We start from the raw sequence: 12,819 nt of genomic DNA, 5'->3' as shown, positions 1-12,819 counted from the left end.
CGGGTGCCTTTCTTGTGTTTATCTTCAACAGTTTCTCCTCCACTTTACTCCCAGTTATTTCAAGATTCTGTAGCTTACTGCTAGAGTTGAATACACCTCTGGCATTCCCCTTGCTGAATAACTCCTCATGTGTGAATGTCGATGCAAAATATTCATTTAGTTTGTTAGCTACCTGAGCAGGATCATCAACAGTTGACCCATCAATATCAAGTGGACCAATCTGATTCATCCCCTTCCTTCTAGAGTTTACATAAGTAAAGAACTCTTTGCTGTTTTTCTTTATAACTAATATTATTAGTGGTGTCCATTGTTGTTTTGTATATTTATCAATCATATTGATGAAGGTACATCAAGCCTTAATGTCAAATTTGGCATATGATACAAAGGTTGGCAGGGTTATTAATGACACAGTAATTACAGCTGCTGAAACGGGATCTAGAAAAGTTCGGTAGATGGGCTGAGAAGTGGAAAATGAAGTTTAACATTGACAAATGCAAAGTACTGCATATGGGTAGCAGTAAACCTCAGAGAAATGTACCAACTATGTGGTGTTAGACTCAGGGTAGTGGAGAATGAAAGAAACTTTGGGGTAATTGTGCAGTCAGATATGAAGTTTTCTGTGCAGTGGAGACAGGCGGCCAGAGTAGGTCATGGGGTCTTGTCAATGATATACAGGAATTTTGCGAGTAGGGATAAGGAAGTGATAATCCCCTTGTATAAGGCAATGGTCAGACTACACCTTGAGTACTGTGTACAGGTCTGGAAGCTTCATTTTAGGAAGGATATAGAGTTGCTAGAACAAGTACAGAGAAGGGCAACAAGACTGGTGAACGGAACAAAGGGGTGCTGTTATGAAGAAAGGCTTAAGTTCTGCAAATTGCAGCTTCTGGAGACGAGGCACCTGCGAGGCGATCTGATTGAGGTGTATAAGGCCTTGAATGGATTGAGTAGGCTTAATGCTGAAGGGATTCTTCCTCTTGTTCAGATTACAAACCTGAGGGGGCATAGATTCAAACTGAGGAAAGACAGTTGTAAAATAGATGTGCAGAAGTTTGCTTTTAGATAGCAGGTAGTTGATTGCTGGAACAAACTTCCATCTATTGTTGTAGAAGTTGATAGCTTAAATAAATTCAAGGCAGAACCAGACAAACATTTGGAATGAATGGATCAGTGAAATGGGAAGGTTTTTTTTTTTTTTTATGATACTGTATAAGCTTGCTTTCTTGCAACATGTGCCTCTACTAATGCTAATGCTAACAGTTTCCCCAAGCATTCTCTTACAACTGTTCATACTGAGAAGCAAGTTGCTATAAATTGTTTTACAAGGTGGCAGAAAATAAACAGAAATCAGCAGCACTTCTCAATCACAAAAGACACTGGCCATGACCTTGTTTGTTGAAGGTTGTATTTATAATTACATTAAACTCTTTAACCCATCCACAGTTGTGCATAGGATTGATTGTTTGTACTCTGTGCTTGCAGGAATTTGAAACATCAGCAAAACACAATTCAAAATTGTTTCACTTTTCTGATATCACCTTTATATCCATCATTTCTGAACACAACCATAAAAAATTAATTTTTCGTATTTTTCTTCTGATGCCGTCTCTTATTGGAGGTTGGTGATCACCACACCATACTTCTCTGTTTTGGCAAAATGAAAAAGATCCTCAGCTGAGGATCTTTTTCATCTCATATTAAAAACATTTTTTTTTGTATTAAAAACAGATATTTAAATTAATTTTTGAAATTAAAACTCTTTGTAGATTTATCAGCAAGTGAAATGCAAAGTGAAAAACGTGCACTTCAATGAACATGTGCAATTGGATGCCAGCCTGACAATAACCAGTGTGCTCGATGCATGAGACATGAAGCAGGCACATGAACAGTTTAATTTCAGACAATGCTTCGTGGACATGCACCAGTAAGGCCAGCTTGTTAACAATAATTTTACATGACAAATACCGCTCAACATGTGCATATAATTAGGTTTCACTTAATTCATGAATTTTTCCTAATCGTGTGATAATTAATCAAGATTTCAGGAATTTTCAGTAGAGAAAATAAAGAAAACATTTTAAAAAACAGGTGGCGTAGGAACGCCTTGGCATTGGAGCAGGTGCCAGGGGCACTGACAGGAGAAGGGCACTACTGACAGACTACATCAGTATAGTGTCAAGCTATTTCGACACCCGAGGCTAGCCGATGAAATTGCGCCCCGCGATGATGTCGAATCAAGATGACAGCACAAGGAGGGTGAAAATTAATTTTAACACGGTGATTCAAGCCTGCATGCATCCTTACATCTGAGCACTTACTGCATAGCATCATAGATCTATATACTATCCAGAATGTAACTTTGAAGGGACTAATCAGGCGACGCTTCATCATCGCATGCTCAAATGCAGTGTAGTTTGCAATTCACGCATTGTGTACAAACTGAATAAGTTATAGTGTTTTTGGGATTATTATATAAACAGGTAATCGTGAATATTGTGATTTATAATTTAAATAAAACAATAAAGGCCAAATTAATTTTAGACATGCCACCAAAGAAAAAAAGTGGAAAGACTGCATAAAGAGGAAATTAGCAACTCCAAACCTGAAAGTGACAGAGAAAACGGACATGATTTGAATGAAGATGAGACAAATGATGATGCCACTGAAATGGAAGTCCAAGAAAAAGCTCAAACAGTTGAAGTTCTTTTAAAAGAATTAGAAGGTGTGGACAGTAGCCAACAATAGTTGGCAGAAGAAAATGATGGCAGTAATAATATTAACATGCAAGTCTGAATTTTAATGATCCGACCACATGGAACTTCAATACCCACAAAAACAGATCTCCACAGAAACTGTAGGAAAATGAAAGGGGCAGTAACTCCTTCTACTCACATCACTCAAAAACTCCTCGAATAGGCAACGCTTCCCCAGTAGAGAAGACTGTTGTTAGCTATTCTCGGAAACTCCGTGAATATCAGAGGTGAATGCCGGTTTTATTTAAGCTTTGACTAAAGTGCATACTTTCCATCTTAACTTTCGGCATTTTAAGCCCTTGCTATTTTTAATTACAGTCAATTATTAAAATAATTAAAAATTAAATACAGTGGATTCCAGTTATTTGGGCCATCGGTTAATCGGGGCAGCCGTTTATTTGGGGCAAATCTTAAAAAACAGAACCTAATCGAGAAAATAGCCAGGGTTTACTTCGTTTAATTGAGACAACGTGCCGTTTAATCAGGGCAGGAGACTGCAGCACTGGAGATTACCCTATGATTGTCTGCGACCGTACCACATGGTTCGCTCAGATTTCTGAAGGTCACAACCATAAAACAATAAAAACAATTAGCAGTCACCTGTTTATTTGGCTTTTCTGTTAGTGCAATTTATCATAGACAGATAGTAGACTCGATCTTATTGAATTTGCGATAATACCGACAGCTGGAATTCTGTGGGTTATTATGGTGAAATGTGTTTACACTAACATAGAATCTTCAATCATATAAAAAAATTAATTTTCAGAATCTTCTCTTCATTCCTATTTTTAAAGCTTCGTAATTTGTTACTCCATTCTCACTTGCGTGTATCGTGTTACTTTCAATTTGTGTATGCCGTGTTCTTTGTTATTGACTGCTTATCTTTTTACCGTTTTAAATTTTAACCCCCATCCACAAATGTCAGTGAACAGAAATGTCAACTAGTTAGTATGTACATATTACAATACATATTAATTCTTCCAAATTTAACGTATCATTTAATTTTTTAATTGGTAAGGTAATAAAGGGTAAATTTGTGCTTAATATATCTTTACTTTTAAAGCCTGTGGATAATATTCCTCCTATTTTCGCTAATTAGAATTGCTGAATAGAATTAAAATTCAATTCACAAAAGTGATCACAATGATCACTTTTGTGAATTGAAATCTGAAAGCCCTGAAAATTCAATTTTGTGAATTTTCGGGGCTTACTACACATTATATAGTGAACGGTACTTTACTATGGTGAGTCCATCATAACGTGATTTGATTGTACAGTAAACCAATTGTAAAGCAGGGGTTCATTGTATTTTTAACTATTTACATGAACCTTTGGATAATTGGGGCAGCCGCTTAATCAGCCAAAATGCAATAGTCCTGATGTGTCCCAAATAACCGGAATCGACTGTATTTTAAAATAAAAAAATAAAAAATAATTATTAAATTAAATCAATCTTAAATTATTTTATTGCATTATAGCAACATAACCTTTTATTTGTTGTCCTTGAAGTTACTGATGAAGTGTTATGAATATAACAAGAAACATATGATTCCCATCTGTATGTAATTTCTAACTGGAAATAAATATTCTAACATAGGTTGAAGTGCTTTATTCCTCTTGGAATGGTTTATATGTTTGTCAGAGACAGCAATATGAGCCTTCTGGTGAAATGTCAACATCTTTGGGACTAACCGTGCATATGGGTTTGAACAATAAGTTCCTGTGAATAACTGCTTCTACACTTGCAACACATATGTACACTTTTAATGCAATATAATACACCATAATTAATCTGTTTTCCAAATTCAGCTCTTTTATGCAATGAATGTTCACACATGTGACAGCTGTTGACTGAATATGAGCATGCAATAGGTTAGTAACATCTGCACCTTCAGAAAAATTGTTACACCAATCATTTGCATCCTCTGTAGTCCCTGGTTAGGGTTACCAGATCTAGAATTCAAAGGCTAGGATAAGATAGGAAAAAACTAGGATATTTTTAGTTTTAAAAACAAGGACAAAACAAAGACATTTTAAAAATTACAGCCACTCCGACTTACGTAAGGGATGCGTTATGCAGAACTCTACGTAAGTCGGAATTTCCCTAAATGCTTATGCAGCACTCACAAATTTGATTGAATTTGATTGAAGCAAAAAAGAAATGTTCGATGAACATATAAATAGAATTATTTACTCAATTTTTTTATCTCATGCACAGGAAAAATTACAAAAGTGTACAAAATTCAACAATTATAAAATTACAAAAAGAGAGTGGAGACAGGCATAATATCAGCAAGTTTTAGTTTTCGAGCATCATTGCCAGAATTAACTCTCCAGTTGATAAGCATGCCGCTGCGGAAGTTGAGAGCTGTGGAGATTTAGAAGGGTTTTTTCCCAACACATCACAAAATTTCTCTACAGCTGCAGAATCGGCACTGGCGACTTTCACTTCATACTTTAATAGTTTGGAAACCAGTGTGATGCTTGAACCTATTAAACCACCCATTGCTTGCCATGAACTTGGCTTGGGGTTAGCCGTACTTATTCTTAATATCTTCATAAATACTTTTTGCTTTTGCTTGAATTGCCATTGGACTCGGGGGCACTCGCTTCTGCATCTGATTTTCCATCCATATTATTAATAGCTTTTCCATCTTCGATACAGCACCTGAACACTGTTTTGTGATTACTGTTGATCTTAAATTTGTTAATCCTTTCACATGTTCTTTTATACATGCACTGTCCCTTAAAATAGTATTCACTGTTGAAGCAGCGAGATCTAATTCAATGCAATAGATGACAAACTTTGTCCTGCTTCGTACTTCTTAATTAATCATCTTCATTTCTAAATCAATTTTGTTTCATTTCTTAGCACTTTCACTTGCACTTTCTGTTAAGAAGTGCAAGTGAAAGTGCTAATAGGAATTAAGAGAAGATTCTGAAAATTTATGTTTTTTATATGATTGAAGATTTCAGTGAAGGGGAACTCATTTTAGCATAATACCATAATGTAAAAACCCACAGAGTTCCAGTTATCAGGATTATTGCAAATGCAATACGATCGAGTTTACTACTCGTTTATAACATTGCACTAACAGAAAAGCCCAATAAAGTGCAAATTGTTTTTATTGTTTTATGGTATTGACCTCTATAAATGTGTTTTAGAAAAATATCACAAAGGCATTCAAAATTGATTCTTATAACGGAACACATGATAACAATGAAAGTGTAGTGCAATTTCCATTATAAAAATGATCTTTATAACTAAGCCATTAAATATAAATAGATTAGTTATAAGCTATTTATATTTAATTATTTTATTTAGTTATTTAATATTGTAGCAAAAATTTCTAAAATCATAGATGTTAGCTCCATAATCAAGGCTGGATCTGATTAATGCCCTGTACAGCAGAAGAAGAGAGGTGTGATCTGTGCTTCATATTTGGGCAGATAAAGCTCTGAGTATGTTTAACTTTTTAAGACAGAAAGTACGTACATTTACATTTTTAATATGGTCTATAAAATTTAACTTGTTGTCAAGGGTTAATCCTAGAAATCTGATGTTATTATTGACTGGGATGGATACATTAGAAATTTGAAGTTCAGGATCAGGATGAAGTTTGCATTGCCTACAAAAATGGATAGCAATTATTTTCTGCTGTGAGAGTTGATAGCAATTGAGCCTGCCCCCTGTTGTATTTTATTAAGTGATAACTGAAGCTGCTGTTCAATAGATCATTTTGGGAATGGCAGGAGATGGAAAGGTCATCTGCATAAAGGCAAGTCAACTGTATTTGGAAACTGTCTTGTAATGGAATCTATTCTAGGAGTAAAAAGAGTAGCACTCAGTACTGATCCCTGTGGAATACCTTTTTCCTGCATGAATGTTGCAGAGAGGGCATGTTGGTATTGAACTTGAAATGATCTAGTAAGTAGGAAGTTCTGAACAAATACAGGAAGGTTGTCCCACAGACCAAGAGAGTGCGCCTCCGTAGCCAGGTGGGAAGGAGCAGCAGTGCATAGCACACGCTTCTTGATTAGACCGGGGTTCGAGCCCGTCACCACCAAATACGGAGAATGCGGAAAGGTCAGGGAATGACCACCGCATATCCCGGAGCAATATGGCCTTAGTTGCTAATGCTCCTAAAAATCAAATAACAAACAAACAAACAAACCAAGAGAGTAAAGATCACTAAGTATGCCATGCCATCAGGTGGTGTCAAAAGCCTTCTCTATATCTATTGAAACCATTACAAGATGTTTATGTTTAACAAAGGCATTTCAAATGGTGAGATGGAAGCATGACCTATTTTTACGAAAGCCATATTGACAATGGCTCATTAGATGTTCAGACTCAATGATCCAGACGAGTCTTCTGTAGACAATTTTTTCTAGGATTTTGCTCAGGCAGCCTGAGAGAGACATTAGTCTATAGCTTTTGGGGTTGGTTGGATCTTTCCCAGGTTTAGGAATGCCAAAACAGTAGTGTGATGCCAAGAAGCTGGAAAAACATTTTCTAAAAATATACGATTGTAAAAAACCAGGAGCAGGTGCAAAGCTTTGTCATCAAGATGTAGCATGACATACAAATTTGTAATAAATCCCATCTAGCCCGGCAGCACCATTGTGGGCTGTTCTCATGGCATGCAAAAGTTTGGAGTATTGCAGAGGTTTGTTATATGGAAGAAGGCGGGCAGTTTGAAAGTTAATAGCATGCTTTTCTCTAGTGTTTTTAATTCACTGGAATGATGTGGTATCGGCTGATGCTGCTGAGATTTCAGCAAAAGTACTGCCCAAAGCATTAGCAATATCTAAGAGACTGGATAGGTCTTGTCCGTTACAGGAGAGGAGAGAAGGTATGGTAGGAAACTTACCAGATAACTGTCCAATTTTTTTTTCCATATTAATTTGGAATCAGTGTTTCTGTTAAAGCTCGATGCAAAACGGGTCCAGGATTCTTTCTTGGCTTGCCTTTGTATGAAACATGCTTTTGCCCTTAAACTTCTTATAATTAATGAGGTTGGCTGTGATTGGACATTGCCGAAATAAATTCCAGGCTTTAATTTTTGCTTTATTTGCTTTTGTGCATTCCTCATTCCACCAGTAATTATAATGCTTTTGAGCCGGGGAATTTGATAATGCTATTGTGTCCTTGGCCACTTTTAGGAGATGCAACCTGTTACATTATCAATATTCTGGAGGTGGATTTTTTCCTCATCAAGAGGGATTGATGATCGAAATTTTGCCCTGTTTGCTCAAACAAATTTCCACTTCCTGTAGAGTTTGGTTGAAGGAGTCTTTGATATTAAAAAATTTCATATGATTGATCCCATATAAACGATGCATATAAATGATCCCATGGTCACTGCCCATGGGATCATTTATAACGTACCACTCTATGGTCAGGACCCATACTGGAGAACAAATGGAGAGATCTACTGCTGAGGTATGTCCATTTGGGAGCTGCATGTGAGTGTGTGCAACAGTATTGAGTATGGTGAGGTTTTGTGACTCTAGAAAGCTTTTAATAAATCGACCACGTCTGTCTACTTTAGGATCATCCCATAAGGGGTGGTGCCAGTTAAAATCCCCTAATATAGAGAGAGAGAGAGAGCTGGAGGTATCTGTATGAAGAGATCTTCAAGATCTTTTAAACAGTAAGTATGGTTTGGTGGTAGTAGATTGAAACAAGTGTTATAGAAATATGAAGAGTTATATGAACAGCAACAGCTTCTATTTCAGTTTGAAGTGGAATATGTTTAGTTGGGGTCTTTGAATTTATCAGGACTGCTACACCACCATGTGGGCAGTATTTGCTGTATTACGATCTCTTTGATAAAGGCAATAGTTCTTTATCAAAGGAGAAATTTGAGAGAGAGAGAGAGATTAGGTAAGTTTCCTGAAGACAAAGGGCAACTGGAGAATATCGGTTAATTAGATCATGGATATCATCTGTGTTGCAATGAAAGCCTCTGCAGTCCCATTGTAAAATACAAGGCATTATTTGTGTTTAATAGATGGAGCTATATCTGACTGCTTTTTGAAGGTTACTGGCTTATGATGTTCCAATTTTGGTTTATCTTTTTTGGAGAAAACTGGCCAACCAGTGTCCATTTCTTCTTCTTCTTCTTCTGTATAGATTTCTAAAAGGGGATCTTCTTGTATGGATGTGCTATCTGTGTCCATGGTTGTGTCCTGAATATTTTTTATTACATTTGCATTTGTAATATGAGATGTGGTATCTATCACTGGAGAAGGAGAAGATTCCGCTGGTATTGTCAGAGGAGTATTATTTTCCTGGTCAGAGAACTTGCATTGTTGCTTATGTATACTTGGTTGTTCTCAGAAAGAACATTTCTAGCCCAATCAGAAATTGATTTATTAGTGGGAACTTTGACATCAGTTTAAATGGAGACTGTTTGATACTTTTTTACAGCATTGGCATAGGTCATACTTTTGGTTATAGTAGGTGCAACTAGTTTTCTCGGTAACTGACTTTGTTCTTAACCTTGTTTTTTACTATTTTTTTCTTGGTTTTCCACTTTTCACATGTCTTAGAATATGCAGGATGGTCACCTTTGCAATTTGGGCAAGTCATTTTTGTAGGCTTTACATACCAACTAAAAAATATTGTTCAAGGTTTAGGCCTAACTGAATGTCAGATGAACTAATGAGACATGTGGCAGAGAAGAAAAATGCATGGGATACATATAAATTAATGGGTGACATGGAAGCCTATGATAGATATAAGCTGGTCTGTAACCAAGTCATAAAGGAGATTAGCAGGCTAAGGCAGATTATGAGAAATCCTTGCAAAGGATGCAAAGAAAAACAACAAAGAATTCTTTACCTATGTAAACTCTAGAAGGAAAGGGATGAATCAGATTGGTCCACTGGATATTGATGGTTAAACTGTTGATGATCCTGCTCAGGTGGATAACAAACTAAATGAGTATTTTGCATCTACATTCACCCATGAGAAGTTATTCAGGGAGGTGAATGCCAGAGGTGAGTTGAGCTGGATGATTTTGTAATAACTGAGAGGAAAGTGGAGGAGAAATTTTTGAAGATAAACATAAAAAAGGCACCTGGGGCGGATGGGATCTATCCAGTTATATTAAAGGAGGAGCAAAGGAAGTAAGAAAACCCTTAGCCATACGTATGAGAGCTTCTTTGGACTCAGGGGAGGTACCCATGGACTGGAGATGTGCAAATGTGAACCCAATTCACAAAGGAGGATCAAAGGGCAACACAAGTAATTATAGTCCTGTTAGTTTAACTTCTGTTCCAGGAAAATTAATGGAGGCACTGGTTAAAGAAGCACTGCAGGATCATCTAGACAAGACTTCAGTTATAGCTCGGACACAGCACGGTTTTGTTAAGGATTGATTGATTTGGTAGTTGTTGGCGCATCGGCTTCTGTGGCCATATTGCACCTCCCAAGGTTTTTGCAGTACTTTGATCCAAGCCCGAGGTGGGAATCGAACCCGCGACCTTTGGGTTGCCGGGCAGGTACTTTACCCACTCGGCTAGCCCGGTCGGCGTTTTGTTAAGGGAAAGTCTTGCCTGACCAATTTGATTGAATACTATGATGTGGTCACAAAGGAACTGGATGCAGGGAATAACTTTGATATCATATATTTGGATCTTAGAAAGGCTTTTGATACTGTTGCACATAGAAGACTGCTGCACAAATTGGAGCAGTGTGGCATTGGAGGCAAATTGCTGCTATGGATAAAGGGATGGTTGAGTGGGAGAAGACAGAGAGTGGTAATCAATGGACATTGCTCATCGTGGACTAATGTTATTAGGGAGTCCCTCGGGGTTCAGTGTTGGGTCCATTGTTTTTTTCTGTATTTATATATGATATTGATGATGGTATATCAAGCTTAATGTCCAAGTTTGCAGATGATACGAAGGTTGGTAGGGTTGTTAAGGACATAATGACAGTACGCACTGCAACAGGATCTACAAAAGTTGAGCAGATGGACTGAGAGATGGCAAATGAAGTTTAACATTGACAAATGTAAAGTACTACATATGGGAAGCTTTTTTTTTTTTTTTTTTTTTTTTTCTTTGTAGTTGTTGGCGCATCGGCTTCTGTGGCCATAATGCACCTCCCAAGGTTTTTGCAGTACTTTGGTCCAAGCCCGAGGCGGGATTCGAACCCGTGACCTTTGGGTTGCCAGGCAGGCACTTTACCCACCTGGCTAGCCCGGTCGGCCATATGGGAAGCAGCAACCCCAGAAGGACGTATCAACTCTGTGGTACTACACTGAAACTGGTAGAGAACAAAAAGGATTTGGTTTGGTAGTTGTTGGCGCATCGGCTTCTGTGGCCATATTGCACCTCCCAAGGTTTTTGCATTACTTTGATCAAAGCCCGAGGCGGGAATCGAACCCGCGACCTTCGGGTTGCCGGGTAGGTACTTTACCCACTCAGCTAGCCCGGTCGGCGTGCAGGCAGATATGAAGTTTTCTAAGCAGTGCAGTCGGTCTGCAAGAGTAACTCATAGTGTCTTGTCAATGATATACAGGAATTTTTCTAAGAGGGATAAGGAGGTGATTATCCCCTTATATAAGGCAATGGTCAGGCCACACCTTGAGTACTGTATACAAGTCTGGAGACCTCATTTTAAGAAGGATGTAGAGCTGTTGGAACGAGTACAGAGAAGGGCAACATGATTAGTGAATGGAACAAAAGGTTGCTCTTACGAAGAAAGGCTTAAATTTTGCAAATTACAGTGTCTGGAGACTAGGCACCTGTGAGGTGATCTGATTGAGGTTAATAAAGCTTTGAATGGTTTGAGCATGCTCAATGCTGATGGAATTCTTCCTCTTGCTCATAATAATCATTTGAGAGGGCATAAATTCAAACTGAGAAAAGTCAGATGTAGGATAGATGTGTGGAAGTTTGCCTTTAGCCAGTGGGAGCATTTCACCCCTCCTAAGCTTGCTTTCTTGCATCATATGCCTCTACTAATGCTAAAATGCTAATTTCAGTTGTAGTGCACTAGTTCACATGGCTTTATCGTGTATTAATCCCCGGGGGCTCACATGTGAGTATGGGCTTGGCCCACCTAGGGTCCTGAGCTGGATATCATCATTCTGCTTTTTTTGTGATTCCTTTCTACTTCTGACTCTCTCTTTCTCTCTCTCAGGGTAATTCAGAATTTTTTTTTTTTTTTTTTGGCTGGTTCAGCATAAGCCTCAGACTTCCTTGCAAGGCGCCTCCGTAGCCAGTGGGAAGGTTGTTTGTTTGTTTGACGTTTGGTTTTTAGGAGCATTAGCAACTAAGGCCATATTGCTCCGGGAATATGTGGTGGTCATTCCCTGACCTTTCCGCATCCTCCGTATTTGGTGGTGACAGGCTAAAACCATGGTCTAATCAAGAAGCGTATGCTACGTACTGCTGCTCCTTCCCACCTGGCTACGGAGGCGCCCTCCAGCTGGGAAGGAGCAGCAGTGCATAGCACACGCTTCTTGATTAGACTGGGGTTCGAGCACGTCACCACCAAATATGGAGGATGCGGAAAGGTCAGGGAATGACCACCGCATATTCCGGAGCAAACAAACAAACAAACTTCCTCACACTATATGGCCAATAATAATAATATATCTACAAGTGTGTATTCAGAGGTAAATCTGCAAGTTGTTTACTCTGATAAACCTGATATAACTTATAGGAGAATGAAGATATTTTGATTAGCTAACCACAGTTGTGATTGAAGTGGACTTTAAAAATTCCTCCAGTCTCTAATAGGATTCAAACAAGTTACAAGTAGCAATCCCACCATAATGTCAGGGAGGAATCTCTTCCTGGCAAATAATTTATTCTTGAAAAGAATAAACCAAGTACACGTGCCTTGAGTGACCAGGGTTCAAGCCCGTGACTGCTGAATGCAATGCTGTTTCTTGTATTCTATCTATCTTGTGAACTCTTCTGGCCGTTTGGTCGTCCCGGAGTATAAACAGAAAATTTATTTATTTATTTTTATAATTTGTTATCATAAATGTCAAACTCAGCTTGCTCCTATGGAAACTAAAAACATATTATTAAAAATCTT

The 12,819-nt window shown here is 38.0% G+C and overlaps 1 protein-coding gene across 1 annotated transcript in view; it reads right to left on the bottom strand.

The window, feature by feature from the left end:
- The window catches only part of LOC150080437 (centrosomal protein of 290 kDa-like), a 386,964-nt gene that overhangs the window by 246,318 nt on the left and 127,827 nt on the right, over positions 1 to 12,819 (bottom strand).

This window comes from Mastigoproctus giganteus, chromosome 9, assembly GCF_048544385.1.
Source record: "Mastigoproctus giganteus isolate SK-2022 chromosome 9, ASM4854438v1, whole genome shotgun sequence".
In the NCBI taxonomy this organism is placed as follows: Eukaryota; Metazoa; Arthropoda; class Arachnida; order Uropygi; family Thelyphonidae; genus Mastigoproctus; species Mastigoproctus giganteus.
Note: the sequence above shows the minus strand (reverse complement) of the source record. Positions and strands in the feature narration are given on the sequence as shown.